Source organism: Triticum aestivum, chromosome 7B (assembly GCF_018294505.1).
Source record: "Triticum aestivum cultivar Chinese Spring chromosome 7B, IWGSC CS RefSeq v2.1, whole genome shotgun sequence".
NCBI lineage: Eukaryota > Viridiplantae > Streptophyta > Magnoliopsida > Poales > Poaceae > Triticum > Triticum aestivum.
This window is the reverse complement of record NC_057813.1, coordinates 69,576,083-69,598,833: the sequence shown is the minus strand read 5'-3', so window position 1 is coordinate 69,598,833 and position 22,751 is coordinate 69,576,083.

Here is a 22,751-nt window from a genome sequence, read left to right as displayed (position 1 = left end):
ACTAGTTACTGCCATCAATCGCTATCTGAAAAAAATTAGATGTAGTCAATCGGGCCGAAACATTCGACTCTAATGGGCCTGGTTTTTAGCGGGCCACAATTGGGCTGGCCTGCGTCTTTCTTGGGCCTGAATGATTGGGGCCTTCACACATTGCGCTAGGCCCAAACTTACACCGGCCTATATTTTAGTTGGGCCTTTTGTCGACCCAGCACTTAGTTTGGCCCAGGTGGCGTTGGGCCATTAACAGGCTGAATATTGTACTGGCCTGTTATGGCCGAGATGAAACCACGGGCCTTTAGCAGGCCAAAATGCATGTTGGGCCTCAATTTTCACTAGTCGTCGACGGGCCTTTAGCAGGCCGAAATGTAGACCAGGCCGCTTTTGGCCCAGTTAGCCCACGGGCCGTTACCAGGCCGAAACATATCTCGGGCCTTAGTTGGCCCACTGATATCATGGGCCTTTAATAGGCCGAAAGCTTAGTACATGCATCAACGGGCCGAATTACGCGACAGGCCTTTAATAGGCCCAAAGTCATGTTAGGCTTAACTGTTGCCACATTTAACACGGGCCGTTAGTGAGCCCGATGTCCCGTCGGACCATATATGGCCCATGGGCAGCACGGGCCATTCCCAGGCCGAAAGTCACACCGGGCTGAAATGGGCCCATGTCTACATCAGGCCTCTAACAGGCCGAAAGTCACTGGGCTGTAGTTGGGCCCAAATATTCGGCGAACAATTAACATGCCAGATCTGGCTTCGGGCCGCAAATGGGCCCAAATATTGGGCGAACAATTAACGGGCCAGATCTGGCTTCGGGCCGTACATGGGCCTTTATTAAGCAGGTCGTTATTGGGCTGGCCCACTAGTACCTGATTAAGTTCTACGGGCCTTTGACTGGGACGACCTTTTTAACCTATATGGGCCTCTATTGGGCCCAGCCATGTGTCGACGTATCACAGGCATGTCTCCTCCAATGGACGGGCGACATCTGGCCCACTGACGAGCTAACAGGTGTTCCCTTCGGCCAATTAGAATCTTACACGTGGAAATTTCCCTTTGGTTGGGGCTGTTAACGGGTTATCAGATCAACAATCCGACCCGATAGCTTAACGACGTTCCGTTATGGTGGATGCCACGTGTCGGTCACCCTTGACGAAAGCACTTCTGTGACGCGTGATTTATCGTCATGGAAGTCGACACTTCCGCTATGATAATTTTGGTAATGTCATGGAACACTTCTACGACAGCACAGGTATGACTATCTTGATTATGTCATAAATTTGTCATGGTTGTACATGCATGACAAAAAACGCGACCTACTATGACAAACATGTATCATCACGGAAGTGTATTTTTTTTGTAGTGTGGCTTCGGCATTGCGGCGGACACCAGCACCGGCAACGGCTACAATGCCACTTTCGCCAAGGCCGTCAAGAAAACACAGTATGACTTCACGATGCTGGAGATCTCGGCGTCCATCAAGTTCAACGGGCTGTCCGCAACCAACCTGGCTCGACTGCTGGAGAAGATCAGCTGCAAGCGCTTCTTGCTACTCAGCGCCAGTACAGGCATGGTCAAGGTCTACCAGGCGGACAAGGTCAAGCTCACCCTATGAACAACGCCAGTTCCAGGCCAAGGGGACGCTGGATGTGGATGCGATGCCCCGCGCCACCATCGTGTTGTTGCGATACCACGCGCTGTCGGGTATGACCCCACACTAGTATAAAATGGCCCATTTGTCCCAGTTCTAGAGGCCCATTAGCCTCGGTTTTGGAACAGAAACTAAAGGGTCAGGACTAAAGCCCAAAACATTTAGTCCCGGTTTTCTTACGAACCAGGACAGGAAGGGCTCCATGTGGCCGCTGCAGGGCGCCCAAGCAGGAGGATCTTTAGACCCGTTTGGTAATACAAATCGGGACCAAAAGGCATCCACGCGTCAGCATATGACAGGAGTTGGGTTTTTTGTTTTTTTAGGGGGGGTTAGGGGATTTTGGAGGGTTTTTTTATTTTTTTTAGGGGGGGGGGGGGTTAGGGGATTTTGGAGGGTTAATTTAGGGGTTTCATATATTGTGTTAGCTACCTAATAGAGAGAAGTGACATCTCTTTATCTCTGTTCTTGGTTGATCCTAGCTACTATACGTATAGAGAGAACTCGACATGCTAGATAGTAAGCAAATGAAGGAACCATTAAGTACACAAGATCAAATTTATACCGCGCGCTACTAAGGGGTGCCCCCTCTGGGTCCCAACCGGAAACACCCATGCCCCAGGACCAGGTTGCCTGCCTACCGGATGCAGCCCGTATCTTCCACCATGGCCTCTCTGTACGGTGTGCGCCAAGAAAGGGGTTGACAATTTACTGAACTGTACCCTACCTGTGGCAGGGACAAGTGGTAGTATGAAACAAGTATGGGGGTTACTGGAACAAAACTCGATCTATGGTCGACTCAGGAGGTTTAAGTATTCCCTGCATGATCAGCATAACAAATATATTTCAACCAACAGACAGAATCACCACTCATCATACCTCATCATGCCATACCGGACACAATCATCTCGACGAGGAACTAGGGACAAGCTCGTGTCTACCCAAGACAGAGACTTTCCCGGCTTCCTTCCGGTAGGCACGAAAGGCATACGAGGATGATTACTATCACAACCATATCCATTTCCAACAGCAAGAATCTTCATTATGTACTCATGCGTATGATCGTGTCGTCACATAAAATAACGAATGCTCCATCTCAAGGTGGTGTTGTAACCGTATCAAACAACACGCAAAAATATTATGCCAGGGTTCAGGATGCTTGCCTTCTTCTTCAAAATCCTATTTTTTAAAATATTCAAATTAACACATACCTTCAAAACAGCACAATAGAGTTGTCTGAATTTTTTTCAAATAAATATGAAAATAAATTAGACAAATTTGAGAAGATTAGGAAAAAGAATCAACTCATTTGGAGTTTTATTTTAAAAGATATGTCGAGTCAAAGTTTAGGAAAAGTTCTGATTTCAAATAAAACAGAAAAAAGAAAAATATTTTGAAAAGAATACATGTTGAAGACGTACTCTGGAATTACGCCTTCATTTACGCCAGCGTGGACCGGCGCTGGGCACTGACAGTGGGTCCAGGGGGCCCACTGGTCAGGTTTGACCGGTCGCCCCCGCCTCCTTCCTCCTCTGGCCGAACAGAGGCGGGGCTCCGGTGATCGACGCCGGAGAATGGCGGCTCCCCACGGGCTCCCGAGGGCAGGGATGGATCCTCCAGTCCAGGGCGATCCTCTCGGTGGTCGTTAGGTAGGTGGGGACGAAGGGAGTTGCCGGCGGTGAGCTCCGCGGCGGACGACAACTACATGTGGATTGGGGGTTTGGGCTATGGTGGCTCCCCGTCGAAGCTGAGGGTCTGGGCGGCTGCCCAAGATCGAGAGGAAGAGGATGGTGGCTCTGGATGGGCGGGGGAGGCCTTGCTTGCCGCGCAATGGACCGGAGGGTGGCAGCAGCCGAACTGGCCGGGGACGGGGAAGAAGGCTTTCCGCCGTTGCTTGCTGGCCGTGGGGCGCACTAGGGGGATGGCACAGGGTCGCCTGAGGGTTTGGAGAGGCTCGGGGCCCCTTATATAGGCGGTCGATGTCGGTTCCGACGGCGACCATGGATAAGAACGGCGAACCATCGTTCTATAGCCAGGGGGCGTGTGGCGATGGTTGGCGGGGTCGGGCAGGTTGAGCGGATGAGCTCGAGCTGTTCAGGGCGAGCTGGGGCACGGCTGTGGCTCGGGCAGCGCCGTCCACGACATGGGCTGTTGGAGCGGCGGTGGCGGCTTGCGTCGGAGACGCTGTATGGCGCTAGGAGAGGGCCAGGGCGGCTCTGCAGCGAGGGAGGAGTCGGGGCGCATTGGCTGCGAGTGGGGAAGGGCCAGAGCGAGCGTGAGGCGATGGCAGTGGGACGCGGCGACTTGGTGCGCGCGCGTGCAAAATGTGCGCTCTGGGCGCGCCCAGTGCACGCACGCCAGGCGTTCGGCAAAATGCCAACGCTTGCCAAGAGGCTCCAAATTACATGAGGGTTAGCAGGGTGGGGCTATAGGCTAGGGTAAAGCCATGGGACATGCTGGTTAGGCAAAGCAAGCAGGTCTAGTTTGCAAACTAAAAATCTTGTCAAATCTGTTCATGCCCTCAAGGTGTTTGACAGAATGCCAGAGGTATCTAGGCAACTCTTGGGGTGGCCAAAAACTCCAGACTAGTGTCTCTTTAGATGATAGAGAGGGTGGCAATGTTAGTTGGTCAGGACTAGAAAGTTTCTAGTGGAAGTTTTTTAGATAACCATTTCTGGACATAAACTAAAAGCTATCATTGCATGCACTAAATATACTCCAATGGGTCCACTCTCCTGGACTTAAGGGTTTTGCAGGGTGGTTAATAAGCAGAAGAAAGATCATGGGTATTAGAGCAACGAAAATTAGAGTTGCTGTAGAAAAAGCCAAACTGGACCAAAGAGCAAAAGAGGATGTTTTGCTCAAATTTTTCAAATAACACCAGTGGATTTTTGCATAAAGTTGAATAATATACTCCTACTAACATCCCCTAATTTTGGTGGAAGTTTTAAAGAAATATCTAAATAGGTTGTAGTGCAAAAGTGCAATTGGACCAGATTTGAAAACTAGGGGTAAAGCTCAAAATCTCCAAATGACCAAAGGATATTTTTGCATAAAAGTGATTTAGGGACATCATATGTCATCCCCAAATTTTGGTTGGATTTTTAAATGAATTTTTAAACAGGGTTGCAGTGCAAATGGGACCCTAAAACTTATGAAAAACCATTTTAGAGAAATAAAGCTTAGGAAAAAAATAATTATATAAATAATCCCACTGATAAAAGAAATGTTTTACTGAGAGAGTATATAAGTCCAACAATGCTTTTGAAAAGTTTTTACTTGGGGCAAAAACTCCACAATATCAAAGAAAAGAAGGTTCTAAAATCAAAGGATAAATCCAGAAAATAAAAATTTAATTTCCTGGCAAAATTTTAATAAACAAATCATGGTTAAATTTTTGGGGTGTTACAACACTACCCCCCTTAAGAATAATCTCGACCTCGAGATTTGATAAGGGTTGTTTTTGAAAATATTACTCCTATTAGCTGGAACCAAATAGTTTACTCATAGCACAAACTTGGTGTCGTCCAGGTTGGTTTTTGGCAGCTACGCCCGAGATTAAAAATGCAATCGTACACCAACATACTCATGCATGGCTACTATTTAAAATAGGAGCGCACAAGCAAATAGCATTTAATTATGGCGGTATAGGGTCACACAGTTACAAGACGAGGACATACTAAGACCCGGTGCTACTCGAGTGACTTAGTCTACTTCGTTAATATCTAGGTGGGCGTGCCTTGTGGACGTCGAGGCTTCTCCACGGGTCTCACCGTCGGGATTAGCTGGAGGGGGTTGAGGGGCTGCAGGGTCAGGGTAGCGATGATGACCATCCCGGGGATTGTTGGCCACAATCCCGTTGGAGCGTGTTCCCAAAAGGCGATGAAGCACTTCTGGGGACATCAGGGTATTTTGGTCGATGACTAGGGCAGACCTCAAGGATTCGATCGGTTGTCCGAACAGCATGACTGGGTTGTCGGCGTCGGGCTCATATTTTCCTCTTGCCGGGGCTCGGCGTATTAGTTCTCCACGAGCTACTATCAGATCAAGGGTGATTTGATCGAACAGTTCCTCTAGTGCACTTACGTAGCGCACCAGATGTAACAATGCAGGATCCATCTTGTGATCTCCGTTGGCAACCTGGGGTGGCCTACCATACACGTCACGGCTGGGGTAGTAGTAGAACGGGCGACAGTTAACTCTGGGCGACAAGTGCCGGAGTTGAACTACAGCCTCTCGAGCAGCTAGTTGGATGGCTTGTGGCTCAAAGGAAGTTGTCCTTCCAGTGAACCTGTAGGGGCGTTCTAGAGATAGACCCCTACCATAGATGTGCACGATGGCCCAGAATTGTCGGCTTTCACCGCTCATGGGTCCTTGGTACACCACATATTCTGCGGGTTCTTCTAATGCAAAGGCACGGTGGGTGAGGTTTACTAGCACGGTCACAAAACCTCCAAGGTTGGTTGCTGTGGTCTCATTGTGCACTATGGGGCCAGGCATTATGGCTTGGTTTTGGGGAAGGGGTTGTGCTATGCTGTGTTGAGGCTAGAGTGCCCTTTTTATAGAAAAAGGGGATGGAGTCTTCCTTCGCACGCTTGCGAATGAGACAAATTGGGTATCGGCCACTGGCGCGTGATCGACAGTCTAGGCTGATAGGTTGGGCACCGACTGCGAAAAGTGTCGAGGTCACTGTGTGGCTATCTTGCAGGAGAAGCTTGGCCGGGGTTAGGTTAAGGATTGGTGGGTTGGTTAACCTAGGTTTATCGACCTCGCTAAGATAGGATTAGCCAATGGTCAGTCTAGCTCTGATACCAAGTTTGTCAGGACCGGATTTTCGGGATATCAATTTCCCAGAAAATGGCCCTTGTGCTCACCAGCCCCAGGATTACTATTAGCTGATGAGGCACCAACTTGATACAAAAACTCCAAGCAAAATACATCATATGTAGAAGAAGACCATTCTGGCCTATGAGTACAACAAATGGTTTCTAGTGGTTGATGTCAGAAGCGGTATGTGGTTCATAAGTGGCCATGGGACTCCATTTCCCACAGGAACAACTGACCAGGTTAACTCCTATCTTCGCAAGGCTATTGTCACCATTGTGTGGGTTCCGTGGCTGACATCGCAATGCTCCTCTCCAAGCAAGAAATCTGGCCAAGACAATAGCCAGGGACAAGCCAGTGAGTACTTTGAATGTACTCGCAAACATTATGAACACGGGTATAATATAACAAACGATAATCATGCTCTGAAATATTCTATGATCACAACGTCAGTCATAAAATAAAATCCCTGATGTATGCAAGCAGGTTATTTATATGCAACATGAATATGTAATAACAGAGTAGTAATAGAATGCACCGATCGGGTGTCTGAAGGAACGCCTCGAAAGGATAGTAAATAACGAGCATGCCTCAGTCGGGCGTCTGAGCGACACCACATAAAGGGCTTATAAAGTAAATAAATAACAGTATGCCACAGTCGGGCGTCCGAGCGACACCACATAAAGGGCTTATAAGGTAAGACGAGTAACGAATATGCCACAGTCGGGCGTCTGTGCGACACCACATAAAGGGCTTATAAGAAAACAATCACAGTGAATATCCAGGAGGTAGAACCGTCCCAGGGATACTCAATAATAAAAAGGGTTAGTCCATCTTAAAAATAATCATAATCTTCATAAGTCACAAGTCATGATCCATGTTCTGGTTTAGCGGTTTCTCCTCCGAAGACCGACACTAAGACCGACACTTGACCCAACCCAGACTGTAGTCCTTAACCATGGACACGGCTATTCGAATAGATATAATCTCTGCAGAGGGTGTACTCTTTACCCACGAGTAACGGATTCCTTCAGTCCATCGGGACTAATTCCGTCTACGGTCTTTTAATTGAAAACACACCTGACTCGCATACACCAGCTTAGCTTACCAGTGTATAGAATCACCCACGACACCTGTCAAGCAAAACTCTAAGTGGGGAGGCTACAACCTCGATTAGCATGGGATCAAATCTATACTGCACGCTTCTACGGGGTGCCCCCCTCTCGGTCCCAACCGGAAACACCCATGCCCCCGGACCAGGTGGCCTGCCTACCGGATGCAGCCGGTATCTTCCACCATGGCCTCTCTGTATGGTGTGTGCCAAGAAAGGGGTTGACAATTTACTGAACTATACCCTACCTACAGCAGGGACAAGTGGTAGTATGAAACAAGTATGGGGGTTATTGGAATAAGACTCAATCTATGGTCGACTCAGGAGGTTTAAGTATTCCCTGCATGATCAGAATAACAAATATATTTCAACCAACAGACAGAATCACCACTCATCATACCTCATCATGCCATACCGGACACAATCATCTCGACAGAGACTTTCCCGGCTTCCTTCCAGTAGGCACAAAAGGCATACGAGGATGATTACTATCACAAGCATATCCATTTCCAACAGCAAGAATCTTCATTATGTACTCATGCGTATGATCGTATCGTCACATAAAATAACGAATGCTCCATGTCAAGGTGGTGTTGTAACCGTATCAAACAACACACAAAAATATTATGCCAGGGTTCAGGATGCTTGCCTTCAAGAGTATACAAGTGGGGGTTGTATTTTGAAAGTTCCCTTCTTCTTCAAAATCCTATTTTTGAAAATATTGAAATTAACACATAGCTTCAAAACAGCACAAAAAAGTTGTCTGATTTTTTTTCAAATAAATTTGAAAATAAACTAGACAGAATTTGAGAAAGGTAGGAAAAAGTATCAACTCATTTGGAGTTTTATTTTAAAAGATATGTCCACTCAAAGTTCTATTTTTAAATAAAATAGAAAAAAGAAAAACGTTTTGAAAAGAATACACGTCGAAGACGTACTCTAGAATTACGCCTCCACTTACGCGAGCGTGGACCGGTGCTGGGTCACTGACAGTGGGTCGAGGGGGCCCACTGGTCAGGTTTGACTCGTCGCCCCCGCCTCCTTCCCCCTCTGGCCGAACAGAGGCAGGGCTTCAGCGACCAACGTCGGCGAACGGCGGCTCCCCGCAGGCTCCCGAGGGCAGGTATGGATCCACCAGTCCAGGGAGGTCCTCCCGATGGTCGTTAGGTAGGTGGGGACGAAGGGAGTCACCGGCGGCGAGCTCCGTGGCGGACGGCAGCTACGGGTGGATTGGGGGTTTGGTCTACGGTGGCTCCCCGTCGAAGCTGAGGGTCTGGGCGGCTCCGCAAGATCGAGGGGAAGAGGACGGTGGCTCTGGATGGGCGGGGGAGGCCTCGCTTGCGATGCAATGGACCGGAGGGCGGCGGCGGCCGAACTGGCCGGGGACGGGGAAGAAGGCTTTCCGCCGTTGCTTGCTGGCCGTGGGGCGCACTAGGGGGATGGCACGGGGTCGCCTCAGGGTTTGGAGAGGCTCGGGGCCCCTTATATAGGCGGTCGAGGTCGGTTCCAACGGCGGCCGTGGATAAGAATGGCGGACCGCCGTTCTGTAGCCAGGGGGCGTGTGGCGATGGTTGGCGGGGTCGGGCAGGGTGAGCGGATGAGCTCGAGCTATTCAGGGCGAGCTGGTGCGCGGCTGTGGCTCGGGCGGCGCCGTCCACGGCAGGGGCTGTCGGAGCGGCGGTGGCGGCTTGCGTCGGTGGCACTGTATGGCGCCAGCAGAGGGCCAGGGTGGCTCTGCGGCGAGGGAGGAGTCGGGGCGTGTTGGCTGCAAGTGGGGAAGGGCCAGAGCGAGCGCGAGGCGACGGTAGTGGGACGCGGTGACTCGGTGCGCGCACGTGCAAAACGTGCGCTCTCAGCGCGCCCAGTGCACGCATGCCAGGCGTTCAGCAAAATGCCAACGCTTGCCAAGAGGCTCCAAATCACATGAGGGTTAGCAGGGTGGGGCTATAGGCTAGGGTAAAGCCATGGGACATGCTGGTTAGGCAAAGCAAGCAGGTCCAGTGTGCAAACTAAAAATCTTGTCAAATCTGTTCATGCCCTCAAGGTGTTTGACATAATGCCAGAGGCATCTAGGCAACTGTTGGGGTGGCCAAAAACTCCAGACTAGTGTCTCTTTTGATGATAGAGAGGGTGGCAATGTTAGTTGGTCAGGACTAGAAACTTGCTAGTGGATGTTTTTGAGAAAACCATTTCTGGACAGAAACTAAAAGCTATCATTGCATGCACCAAATATACTCCAATGGGTCCACTCTCCTGGACATAACGGTTTTGCAGGGTGGTTAATAATCAGAAGAAAGATCATGGGTATTAGAGCAACGAAAATTAGAGTTGCTGTAGAAAAAGCCAAACTGGACCAGAGAGCAAAAGAGGATGTTTTGCTCAAATTTTTCAAATAACACCAGTGGATTTTTGCATAAAGTTGAATAATATACTCCTAATAACATACCCTAATTTTGGTGGAAGTTGTAAAGAAATATCTAAGTAGGCTGTAGTGCAAAAGTGCAATTGGACCAGATTTGAAAACTAGGGGTAAAGCTCAAAATCTCCAAATGACCAAAGGATATTTTTGCATAAAAGTGATTTAGGGACATCCTATGTCATCCCCAAATTTTGGTGGGATTTTTAAATGAATTTTTAAAAAGGGTTGCAGTGCAAATGGGACCCTAAAACTTATGAAAAACCATTTTAGAGAAATAAAGCTTAGGAAAAAAATTATATAAATAAAACCACTGATAAAAGAAATGTTTTACTGAGAGAGTATATAAGTCCAACAATGCTTTTGAAAAGTTTTTACTTGGGGCAAAAACTCCACAATATCAAAGAAAAGAAGGTCTAAAATCAAAGGATAAATCCAGAAAATAAAAATTTAATTTCCTGCCAAAATTTTAATAAACAAATCATGGTTAAATTTTTGGGGTGTTACATGTTGCCACCTTTAGCACGGGCCGTTAGTGGGCCCGATGTCCCCGCGGACCATATATGGCCCATGGGCAGCACGGGCCATCCCCAGGCCGAAATTCACACCGGGCTGAAATGGGCCCATGTCTACATCAGGCCTCTAACAGGCCGAAAGTCACTGGGCTGTAGTTGGGGCCAAATATTCAGCGAACAATTAATGGGCCAGATCTGGCCTCGGGACGCAAATGGGCCCAAATATTGGGCGAACAATTAACGGGCCAGATCTGGCTTCGGGACGTAAATGGGCCTTTATTAAGCAGGCCATTATTGGGCTGGCCCACTAGTACCTGATTAAGTTCTACGGGCCTTTGTCTTAGCTGGCCTTTTTAACCTATATGGGCCTCTGTTGGGCCCAGCCACGTGTCGACGTATCATAGCCATGTCTCCTCAGATGGACGGGCAACATCTGGCACACTGACGAGCTGACAGGTGTTCCCTTCAGCCAATCAGAATTTTACATGTGGAAATTTCCCATTGGTCGGGGCTGTTAATGGGTTATCGGATCTAAAATCCAACCCGATAGCTTAACGGCGTTCCGTTACAGTGGATGCCACGTGTCGGGTCACCCTTGACGAAAGCACTTCTGTGACGCGCGATTTATCGTCTTGGAAGTGGACACTTCCGTGATGATAATTTTGGTAATGTCATGTAACACGTCTACGACAGCACAGGTATGACTATCTTGATTCTGTCATAAATTTGTCATGGATGTACATGCAATACAAAAAATGCGACCTACTATGACAAACACGTATCATCACGGAAGTATATTTTCTTTGTAGTGTGGCTTCGGCATTGCGGCGGACGCCAACACCGGCAACGGCTACCATGCCACCTTCGCCAAGGCCGTCAAGAAAACACAGTATGACTTCACGATGTTGGAGATCTCGGCGTCCATCAAGTTCGACGGGTTGTCCGCCGCCAACCTGGCTCGGCTGCTGGAGAAGATCAGCTGCAAGCGCTTCTTGCTACTCAGCGCCAGTACAGGCATGCTCAAGGCCTACCAGGCGGACAAGGTCATGCTCACCCTGTGAACAACACCGGTTCCAGGCCAAGGGGACGCTGGACGTGGATGCGATGCCCCGTGCCACCATCACGCTGTTGCGATACCACGCATTGTCGGGTACGACCCCACACTAGTATAAAATGGCCCATTTGTCCGAGTTCTAGAGGCCCATTAGCCTCGGTTTTGGAACCGAGACTAAAGGGTCGGGACTAAAGCCCAAAACATTTAGTCCTGGTTTGCTTACAAACTGGGACAGAAAGGCTCCATGTGGCCGCTGCGGGGCGCCCAGGCAGGAGGATCTTTAGTCCCGGTTGGTAATACAAATCGGGACCAAAAGGCATCCACGCGTCAGCATATGACAGGAGTTGGGGTTTTTGTTTTTTAGGGGGGGTTAGGGGATTTTGGAGGGTTAATTTAGGGGTTTCATATATTGTGTTAGCTACCTAATAGAGAGAAGTGACCTCTCTTTATCTCCGTGCTTTGTGGATCCTAGCTACTATACGTATAGAGAGAACTCAACACGCTAGCTAGTAAGCAAATGAAGGAACCATTAAGTACACAAGATCGTCATGAACATATACAGAGAGAAGTGACCTCTCTTTCTCCGAGAGATTGGTCGAACAACAAGTTTTCGTATGTCTATCCAACGCTACTAGCTACATATATACAATATAAGATCTCTTACAAACCCTAAAATCTAAGGTCTATTTCAACTTCCACATGGTATTCTCCGGCTTTATTTATGACGTGGTCAAGAAAGAATCCCGCCAATTCCTCTTGAATAGCTCGTATGCGATCATGTCGTAGGAATTCATCCCGCATCTGCCACATCTAATTTAAAGAAGTGGGTCAATACATATATATGGATGAACACAAATGATGGTAATAAAATAAAATTGTGAATTCTTTTGTTTACATAAATCATATTGTTTTTCAGAGTAGCCCTGCTTAGAGGTCGTCGAGTTGCAGATTAACTCGCAAACGTAGTTTCCACAAAAATCATTCCCGGATTCCTGCCACAAGCACTTTACGAGAAATAGAGTTCAATCAAAATGATAATCAAGCATGCTAAATGGTATCCATGAAAATTTCTAGAATCAATGGGATATGCGCGGAACTATCTAGTAGTACTTACTTTCAGGTGTTTAAATTGCAGCTCCACCGGCAATCACAGCGTAATTACGGTGAAGTCTTTCCAAACCCTGCCAGACAGAGAGAATAATTACTTGATATCAGGAAATGAACAAAGTTGCCGATATGGTGCTATAATGATTACTTCTGGAGCATATCAGTCATGTCCGCATACTCCTGGGGATCTTTTCTTCTTGAGTCTAAGACAGTTACTATTCCAGCTTCAAGCTTAATCTCAAGCAAGATAAAGTGGAATCTGCGCACACCTGCATAACTCATCAGTTACATTTCTATAATTAACCTCTAGTAAGGGAAACCGAATATGCACAACACAGTAACACTCACTTGAAGTTCTAAGGAGTAGTATTTTATCTTTGTTTTGATTTTTAAGCAACGATTGTAGCAAGTTGTCCTCGGTTTCAGAGACATTGTGTTTGACCATCCACATGTATGATATTTGGGTTAATGAACCCAATCTCATAGATATATGCTTTTCTGCATTCGACGATCTTCAACCTGCATAATACACTGAGGATAATTACATATACATGCGAATGAAAGGGCTGAGCTATATATAAAGACTTAATTTTTACAGAAGTAGTACTTATAGACATTAGCAAGTCAAGAGTGTTTTGTCGAGGGCCTTTTGATTGTATAACTGGAATAACTCATCAAATTCAACATTCAAAATATCCATTCAAATGAGGTCGTGCTCCTCTTTAATTCTCATCGTCAAAGTATGCTTCCCAGACATGCGGCATATTTCCATATACCATTCATGGAGTCTTTGCATCATCGTTTTTAAAGGAGGATGATGATCAAGTTTGACAAGAGGCTGCCATATTGGAATCTGAATTTTTCCACCTCCATTGTTTCAAACTCTATATCATCGGTCAGGTAATCAGCAAGATTAGTACCGGGCACCATCCCCGGATGATTAGCGATGATATCGCTAGCCACCTTGAGCGAGGGGGCACGTTTGCTTCGCCTGTTCGCCTAGCTGAGGAATTTTTTCCCCACTTCTTCGTTCTTCTAACCTTGCATCACTGCAAGTACTTCCTGACCGCTCTACTTCCTTATATGTCTTTTTAATAGTGGACACATAGTTGGAATCCGGCGGAGGCGTTGGTGGTCGCTTCAGGGCATCGATTGTCCGCTCTTTTCCACTTCCACTAGATCTATCGTTTCCTTCGGAGTTGGATGTTTCCGTGCAAAAAAGTCCCTCACATAGGCATGACTGATGTCCTCATTTTCCTTGTCAGTCCGCTCATATGGTAACTTTTCCGGAGCCTTGAGAGATGGAGCATACTTGAATTTTTTAACTCCTCTGCTTGTACTGCTAGGCGCCAGAGCGGCGGCCTCTCTCTTCTGCCGTTGCTGACGTGGCAGAGTCCGCTCACACATCAGAGGAGGTGGAGTGCTTCCACGCGCCAGAGGAGGCGGAGTGGTCCGACGTGCCGAAGGAGGCAGAGGAGGAGTCGTAGTGCCCTCACGTGTCGGAGGAAGCGGAGTGCTCGTCGGAGGAGGTGAAGAAGGAGACGGAGTGTCGTCACGCGCTGGAGGAGGCGGATGAGGAGGCGGAGTGCCCTTACTCACCGTAGGAGGAGGAGGAGGAGGAGGTGGAGGCATCCAGTTTGGAAGCTTGATGTACTCCTTCTGCCATAGACATGGAGTCTTCAGAGTAAGACCCAGCTGAATCGCCCCTTCACCTGTAGGGTGGTCAAGCTCGAGCTCCTCAAACCCCTCCCTTAGTTCATCTGCCATGGCAACAGCATAGCCCTATGGAATCAGACGGCAGTGAAAAGTTCCGTCAAGTTGAGGAGGTGGAACAGTGCCGACAACCGCCTTCATGGTGATGTTTTGCCATTTCATCATAAGCTGGCAATGTTGAGCCTCCGTGATAGCATCCACGCAGTAGCTAGGAGCCATGAAGTCAGGCTACTGAACGGGCTCCATGGAAGCCATGCTGCTACTCTGCTGAGATGGCAGGGTAGCTTCTCTGGTAGCTTCGTGCCGCTGAGATGGTTGGTCAGGAGCTCACTGGCTCTCAACTTGTTCCTCTAGCTTTAATAATCTTGAATTGAGCTTATGTATATCGCTCAGCTCTTGTTTCCTCTTCCTCTCCCGAGTTTTATAACCGCCTGCATTGGGAAACCCAATCTTCCACGCAACGGAGCCTGACATGCCTCGTGTTCGACTAGCATGCTCAGGATTCCCCAAGGCCTCAGTCAGCTTGTCATTCTCTCCGTCAGGAATGAATGTCCCTTCCCGCGCTGCCTTGATTGCTTCCCGAAGCTTCGTGACGGGTATTGCAAGTTGCTTGTCCGTCCAACGGCACTTCCTTGTTTTAGGGTCCAAAGTTCCCCCAACCCCGAAGAACCAAGTCCTTGAACAGTCTGGCCAGTTCAATGTCTTTGGTTCAACCCCTTTAGCAATCAGGTCAGTCTCAGCTTTGTCCCACAACGGCTGGGCTTTGAGGTAGCCGCCTGACCCCGTGCGATGGTAATACAGCTTCTTTGCAGCATTTATCATGTTTATCTCTAACATTTTCTTACTCTGTCCGATGTCTTGTAGGTCACAAATGCGGGCCAGTGATCTCTTATCTTCTCAAATCGGTCGGTGAATTCTGGAGTCTTCCCTTTGTCGAAAAACATTGATTTCAACTCTTTCTTCTACCTCCTGAATAGATCTGCCATCTTCTTGACAAGTGGCTCTATAACTGGCTTATTCGGATCCTCATCTGGTGGTAGGGTGAAATTTGCCTTCAGCAAGGTCCAAAGATCATCTTTCTCTCTATCGGTGACATAAGAAACTTGAGGTCTTCTTTCTTAGGCTTATTCCATAGCTGGGTGCTGATCGGGATGTTGTCCCTAACAATAGCTCCGCACTAAGCATAAAATGCATCCTTGGTCCGCCTGGGTTCAATTGGTTGGCCATCATCCGCAATTGCTGTGATCATGAACCTTTCATCCGAGCGCAACCTTTTCTTCGGGCCTCGTCTTGTTACCGAAGTTTGGCTCGATCCGGAGGGCTATAAAAGAAGAAAGAAGAGTTAATATATGTACATACCAAAACAATTAATTCATTAATTATCTAGTCAACACACGCTTAATTAATATATATACCTCGCCGGACTTTGCAACAGCTAATCCCGACTCTGTTCGGTCACCGGAGCCGTCATCACGGTCTCCTTCTTCCACCGGCATTCGGTTGCCGGAGCCATCATGATCATGACTTTCCTCCTCCATTGTTCGATCACCAGAGCCTGCTTCATCCTCTCCTTCCAGACCATCAGTGTCGTTGAGAAACGACAAGACATCACCTCTACCAATGTTTATATCCCACAACAACTGTTCTTTTTCCAAGTCTCTTTATTGATCCATAGTTTCTGTAAATATTACAACATGGTAATTAACATAAAAACATGCAAGATGGATATATTAGTGGCAAACATAGACCTAGATAGCTAATCACAACAAGCAATATTAATTAGTGGCCTCGACGCTTCTACGGTTTGGGGTGGCCTCGACAACGCTTCTAGGGTTTGGGGTGCCCTCGACGACAACGCTCTTGTAACTCGATAAATTTGGTTGCCCTCGACGCTTCTAGGGTTTGGGGTGGCCTCAGCAACTCTTCTAGGGTTTGGGGTGGCCTCGATGCTTCTAGGGTTTGGTCGGGCGAGAGGGGGTTGGTCGACGTCCCCCCTCACGTTGAAGAGTTATCGGAGTTCTCTCCTAAATGTCTTACATCAGAACACCTCTCTCATGAATGTCAAAAAAGGGATTTAACAAAATGGCGCCATTCTGGATGTGCAGAAAAATTAACCAAGTTTTCATATATCATCATATCATTAAGTTTTCATATATCATCATATATCATCGATCAAAATTACAACAGAAAAAATTGAGAAATTTTTCATATATCATCATATCATCATCATCATCATCATCTAGTACAAAAAATTGACCAAGTTTTCATATATCATCATATCATTATCATCATCATGTTCGTGGTGGTGGCCGGGTGGGAGGGGGTAGGACATCGACAATGTTCGCGATGGAAAAACTTTATGAAAATGCGGTGGTGGCCGGGCCGGACGGTTGCCTTTTCCTTCTTCACTTTTTCCTTTGTTTTTTCTTATATGTTTGTTTTTGTTTTCACTCTGCATTTTCGTACATATGAAAAACAACAAAGTATGTATACAAAAGTGCACATATACATCTAATACATGAAAATATACACATTAAAAGTTGTCTATATATCTATCTCATCTCATACATGAACATATACACACATATACATGAACATATACACATATACGTGAAAAAGCATATACATGAACATATACAAATATACATGAAAAAACATATATATGAATGCAAAAAAGTATACACACATATATACATAAAAAATAGAACACACGCAGTGCTGCCGGCCGGCGACCATGGAGCAACGGCGACAGGGAGCAGGGGACATGGGAAGCAGGGGGTTCATTAGGGGGTGGATTGATCGGCGATGAGGATGGCGGGCTCGGTGGGGGGGCCGAGGGTGCGACGAGGACGACGGGCTCGAGGCCGGCGACGAGGACGGCGCGCGGTGAGGGCGAGGGCGAGGGCGCGGGCGAGAGCGAGGGCGCGTTGGTAACGAGGCCGGCACGCAGTGAGGGCGAGGGCGAGGGCGAGGCAAGGGTGCATTGGCGAGGGTGTCGGGGAGGAGAGCACATTGGCGAGGGTGAGGGTGCGGTCTGGCAGCCTGGCGGCGTCATGCTGTTCGGCGAGGCCGAGGGCGCGGTCTGGCAGCTGATACGTCTCCAACGTATCTATAATTTTTTATTGTTCCATGCTATTATATTACCCCTTTTGGATGTTTATGGGCTTTATTTTACACATTTATATCATTTTTAGGACTAACCTACTAACCGGAGGCCCAGCCCATATTGCTGTTTTTTGCCTATCTCCGTATTTCGAAGAAAATGAATATCAAACGGAGTCCAAACGGAATGAAACCTTCGGGAGCGTTATTTTTGGAACAAATATGATCCGGAGAGCCTAGAGTGCAAGTCAAGAAAGCTCCAAGGGACCCACGAGATAGGAGGGCGCGCCCCTCCCTGTAGGGCGCGCCCCCTGTCTCGTGGGCCCCTCGGGCGGCCACCGACGTACTTCTTCCTCCTATATATACCTACATACCCCGAAAACATCCAGGAGCACCACGAAACACAATTTCCACCGCCATAACCTTCTGTATCTGCGAGATCACATCTTGGAGCCCTTGCCGGCACTCTGCCGGAGGGGGAAGCAACCACGGAGGGCCTCTACATCAACATCCTTGCCCCTCCTATGAGTTGTGAGTAGTTTACAACAGACCTACGGGTCCATAGTTATTAGCTAGATGGCTTCTTATATCTTTTTGGATCTCAATACAATGTTCTCCCCCTCTCTTGTGGAGATCTATTCGATGTAATCTGTTTTTGCGGTGTGTTTGTCGAGATCTGATGAATTTTGGGTTTATGATCAAGTTTATCTATGAATAATTTTTGAATCTTCTCTGAATTCTTTTATGTATGATTGAGTTATCTTTGCAAGTCTCTTCGAATTATCAGTTTGGTTTGGCCTACTAGATTGATCTTTCTTGCCATGGGAGAAGTGCTTAGCTTTGGGTTCAATCTTGCGGTGTTCTTACCCGGTTACAGAAAGGGTTGCAAGACACGTATTGTATTATTGCCATCAAGGATAACAAGATGGGGTTTATATCATATTGCATGTGTTTATCCGACTACATCATGTCTTCTTGCTTAATGCGTTACTCTGTTCTTATGAACTTAATACTCTGGATGCATGATGGATAGCGGTCGATGTGTGGAGTAATATTAGTAGATGAAGGCAGGAGTCGGTCTACTTGTTATGGACGTGATGCCTATATACATGATCATGCCTAGATAAACTCATAACTATGCGCTTTTCTATCAATTGCTCGACAGTAATTTGTTCACCCACCGTAATATTTATGCTATCTCGAGAGAAACCTCTAGTGAAACCTATGGCCCTCGGGTCTATCTCTTATCATATTTTCTTTCCGTCTACTTTTATTTTGCATCTTTACTTTTTGCATCTATATCAAAAATACCAAAAATATATTTATCTTATCATTTTATCTTTATTAGATCTCACTTTCGCAAGTGGCCGTGAAGGGATTGACAACCCCTTTATTGCGTTGGTTGCGAGTTCTCAATTTGTTTGTGTAGGTGCGTGGGACTTTTAAGGAGCCTCCTACTGGATTGATACATTGGTTCTCAAAACTGAGGGAAATACTTATGCTACACTTTGCGAGGAAAACCAACGCAAGCTCAAGACATAGCAAGAAGGATTTCTGGCGCCGTTGCCGAGGAGGTCTTTGCTCAAGTCAAGACATACCAAGTACCCATCACAAACCCACCTCCCTCGTATTTACATTATTTGCCATTTTCCTCTCCTTTTCCTCTCCCCCACTTCACCCTTGCTGTTTCATTCGCCCTCTCTTTCCCAATCTCCTCCTCTCTTTTTGCTTGCCGTTTTTCTCTTTGCTTGTGTGTTGGATTACTTGTTGCCATGGCGCAAGATAATACCAAGTTGTGTGACTTCTCGAATACCAATAATAATGATTTCCTTAGTACTCCGATTGCTCCTCTTAATGATGTAGAGTCTTGTGAAATCAATACCGCTTTGCTGAATCTTGTTATGAAAGATCAATTTGCCGGCCTTCCTAGTGAAGATGCCGCTACTCATCTAAACAATTTTGTTAATTTGTGTGATATGCAAAAGAAGAAAGATATAGATAACAATATTGCCAAATTGAAGTTATTTCTGTTTTCACTCAGAGATCGTGCTAAAGTTTGGTTTTCGTCTTTGCCTAAAAATAGTATTTATTCTTGGAACAAGTGCAAAGATGCTTTTATCTCAAGTATTTTCCTCCCGCTAAGATCATCACTCTTAGGAACGATATTATGAATTTTAAACAACTTGATCATCAGCATGTTGCCCAATCTTGGGAAAGAATGAAATTGATGCTTCGCAATTGCCCTACTCATAGTTTGAATTTATGGATGATCATACAAAAAATTTATGCCGGTTTGATCTTTGCTTCTAGAAATCTCTTAGATTTGGCCACGGGAGGCACGTTTATGGAAATTACGTTAGGAGATGCTACAAAATTGCTTGATAATATTATGGCTAATTATTCTCAATGGCACACCGAAAGATCTTCTAGTAAAAAAGTGCATGCTATAGAAGAAAACAATGTTTTGAGTGGAAAGATGGATGAACTTATGAAGATGTTTTCTACTAAAAATACTCCTCTTGATCCCAATGATATTCCTTTGTCTTCCTTGATTGAGAATAATAATGAATCTATGGATGTGAATTTTGTTGGTAGGAATAGTTTTGGAAACAATGCTTATAGAGGAAATTTTAATGCTAGACCGTTCCCTAGTAATCCCTCTAATAATTATGGAAATTCCTACAATAATTCTTATGGTAATTTTAATAAGTTGCCCTCTGATTTTGAGAATAGTGTGAAAGAATTTATGATTTCTCAAAAGAATTTTAAATCCTTGCTTGAAGAAAAATTGCTCAAAGTTGATGATTTGGCTAGGAACGTTGATAGACTGTCGCTTGATGTTAATCCTCTTAAACTTGGATCTTCTTCTCCTAAGCATGATATCAATGAGTCTCTTAAAGTAATGAGAATTTCCATTGACGAGTGCAAGGAAAGAACCGCTAGATTGCATGCTAAAAAAGAAAGCTTTATAAAAGCGTGTTCTTCTAGTCTTCATGAAAATAATGATGAGGATCTTAAAGTTATTGATGTGTCTCCGATTAGATCTATGTTTTGCAATATTAATTTTGATGATTATGGGAGTGATGATGAATCAACTTTTCCTAGAAGGCGTCCCAAAAATTCGGAGTCTTTAGATCTTGATGTTAAATTTGGTAAAAGTGAGATTGGAGAATCCTCTACTTCTAATAATGTTGAACTTACTATCTCGGATTTCAAGGAATTTGATTATGATAATTTCTCTTTAAAAGGTTGTATTTGCTTGTTGCAATACGTTATTAATCCTCCTCATGCTTATAGTCAAAACAAAGCTTTTACCAAACATATTGTTGATGCCTTGATGCAATCTTATGATGAAAAACTTAATTTGGAAGTTTCTATACCTAGAAAACTTAATGATGAGTGGGATCCTACTATGAAAATTAAAATTAAAGATTATGAGTGTTTTGCTTTGTGTGATTTGGGTGCTAGTGTTTCCACGATTCCGAAAACTTTATGTGATATTCTAGGTTTCCATGATCTTGATGATTGCTCTTTAAATTTGCACCTTGCGGATTCCACCATTAAAAAGCCTATGGGAAGGATCAATGATGTTCTTATCATTGCAAATAGAAATTTGGTGCCCGTAGATTTTATCGTTCTTGATATAGATTGCAATATTTCTTGCCCTATTATTCTTGGTAGACCTTTCCTTAGAACGATTGGTGCGATTATTGATATGAAGGAAGGGAATATTAGATTCCATTTTCCATTAAAGAAAGGCATGGAGCACTTTCCAAGAAAGAAAGTCAAATTACCTTATGAATCTATCATGCGTGCTACTTATGAATTTAGTGCCAAAGATGACACTCGTTAGATCTATCTTTGTTTTTATGCCTAGCTAGGGGCGATAAACGATAGCGCTAGTTGGGAGGCAATCCAATTTTTCTTTATGTTATTTTTTGTTTTTGCTCCTGTTTACTAATAAATCTTGCATCTACCTTCTGGTTAGATGTGTTTTTATCTTTTAATTAGCGTTTGTGCCAAGTAGAACCTATAGGATAACCTACGATGATAGTTGATTTGATTCTGCTGAAAAACAGAAACTTTGCACGCATGAATATAATTTTGTTAAATCACAGGAATGGGATTTTGCGTTCATTCTTTTTTCTTCTGTTCAATAAACAAATTTTCCAGGACTTCCTATTTTGGTAGTATTTTTAGAGTTCCAGAAGTTTGCGTTAGTTACAGATTTCTACATACTGTTCTGTTTTTGACAGATTCTGTTTTTCATGTGTTGTCTTCTTATTTCCATGCATCTATGGCTAGTAAATTAGTTTATAAACCATAAAGAAGTTGGAATACAGTAGGTTTAACACCAATATAAATAAATAATGAGTTCACGGAAGTATCTTATGTGGTGGTTTTGTTTTCTTTCACTAACGGAGCTTATAAGATTTCCTGTTGAATTTTGTGTTGTGAAGTTTTCAAGTTTTGGGTAAAGCTTTTAGGGACTATGGAATAAAGGGTGGAAAGAGCCTAAGCTTGGGGATGCCCATGGCACCCCAAGATATTCAAGGATAGCCAAAAGCCTAAGCTTGGGGATGCCCCGGTAAGGCATCCCCTCTTTCGTCTTCGTTCATTGGTAACTTTACTTGGAGCTATATTTTTATTCGCCACATGATATGTGTTTTGCTTGGAGCGTCGTGTATTATATTAGTCTTTGCTTTTTAGTTTACCACAATCATCCTTGCTGTACACACCTTTTGGGAGAAGCCTATTTGGTTAGAATTTGCTAGAATACTCTTTGTGCTTCACTTATATCTTTTGAGCTTGATAGTTTTTGCTCTAGTGCTTCACTTATATCTTTTAGAGCACGGTGGTATCTTAATTTTGAAGAAATTGCTAGTCTCTCATGCTTCACTTATATCATTTTGAGAGTATTTTAGAACAACATGGTATTTGCTATTATCATAAAGTTGGTCCTAGAATGATGAGCATCCAAGTTGGGTATAATAAAAACTATCATAGAAAGTGAATTGGATGTGATGATCAATTTGATACTTGATAATTATTTTGAGATATGGAGGCAGTGATATTAAAGTCATGCTAGTTGGGTGATTATGAATTTAAAGAATGCTTGTGTTGAAGCTTGTGATTCCCGTAGCATGCACTTATGGTGAACCGCTTTGTGATGAAGTTGGAGCACAATTTTACTTATTGATTGTCTTCCTTATGAGTGGCGGTCGGGGACGAGCGATGGTCTTTTCCTACCAATCTATCCCC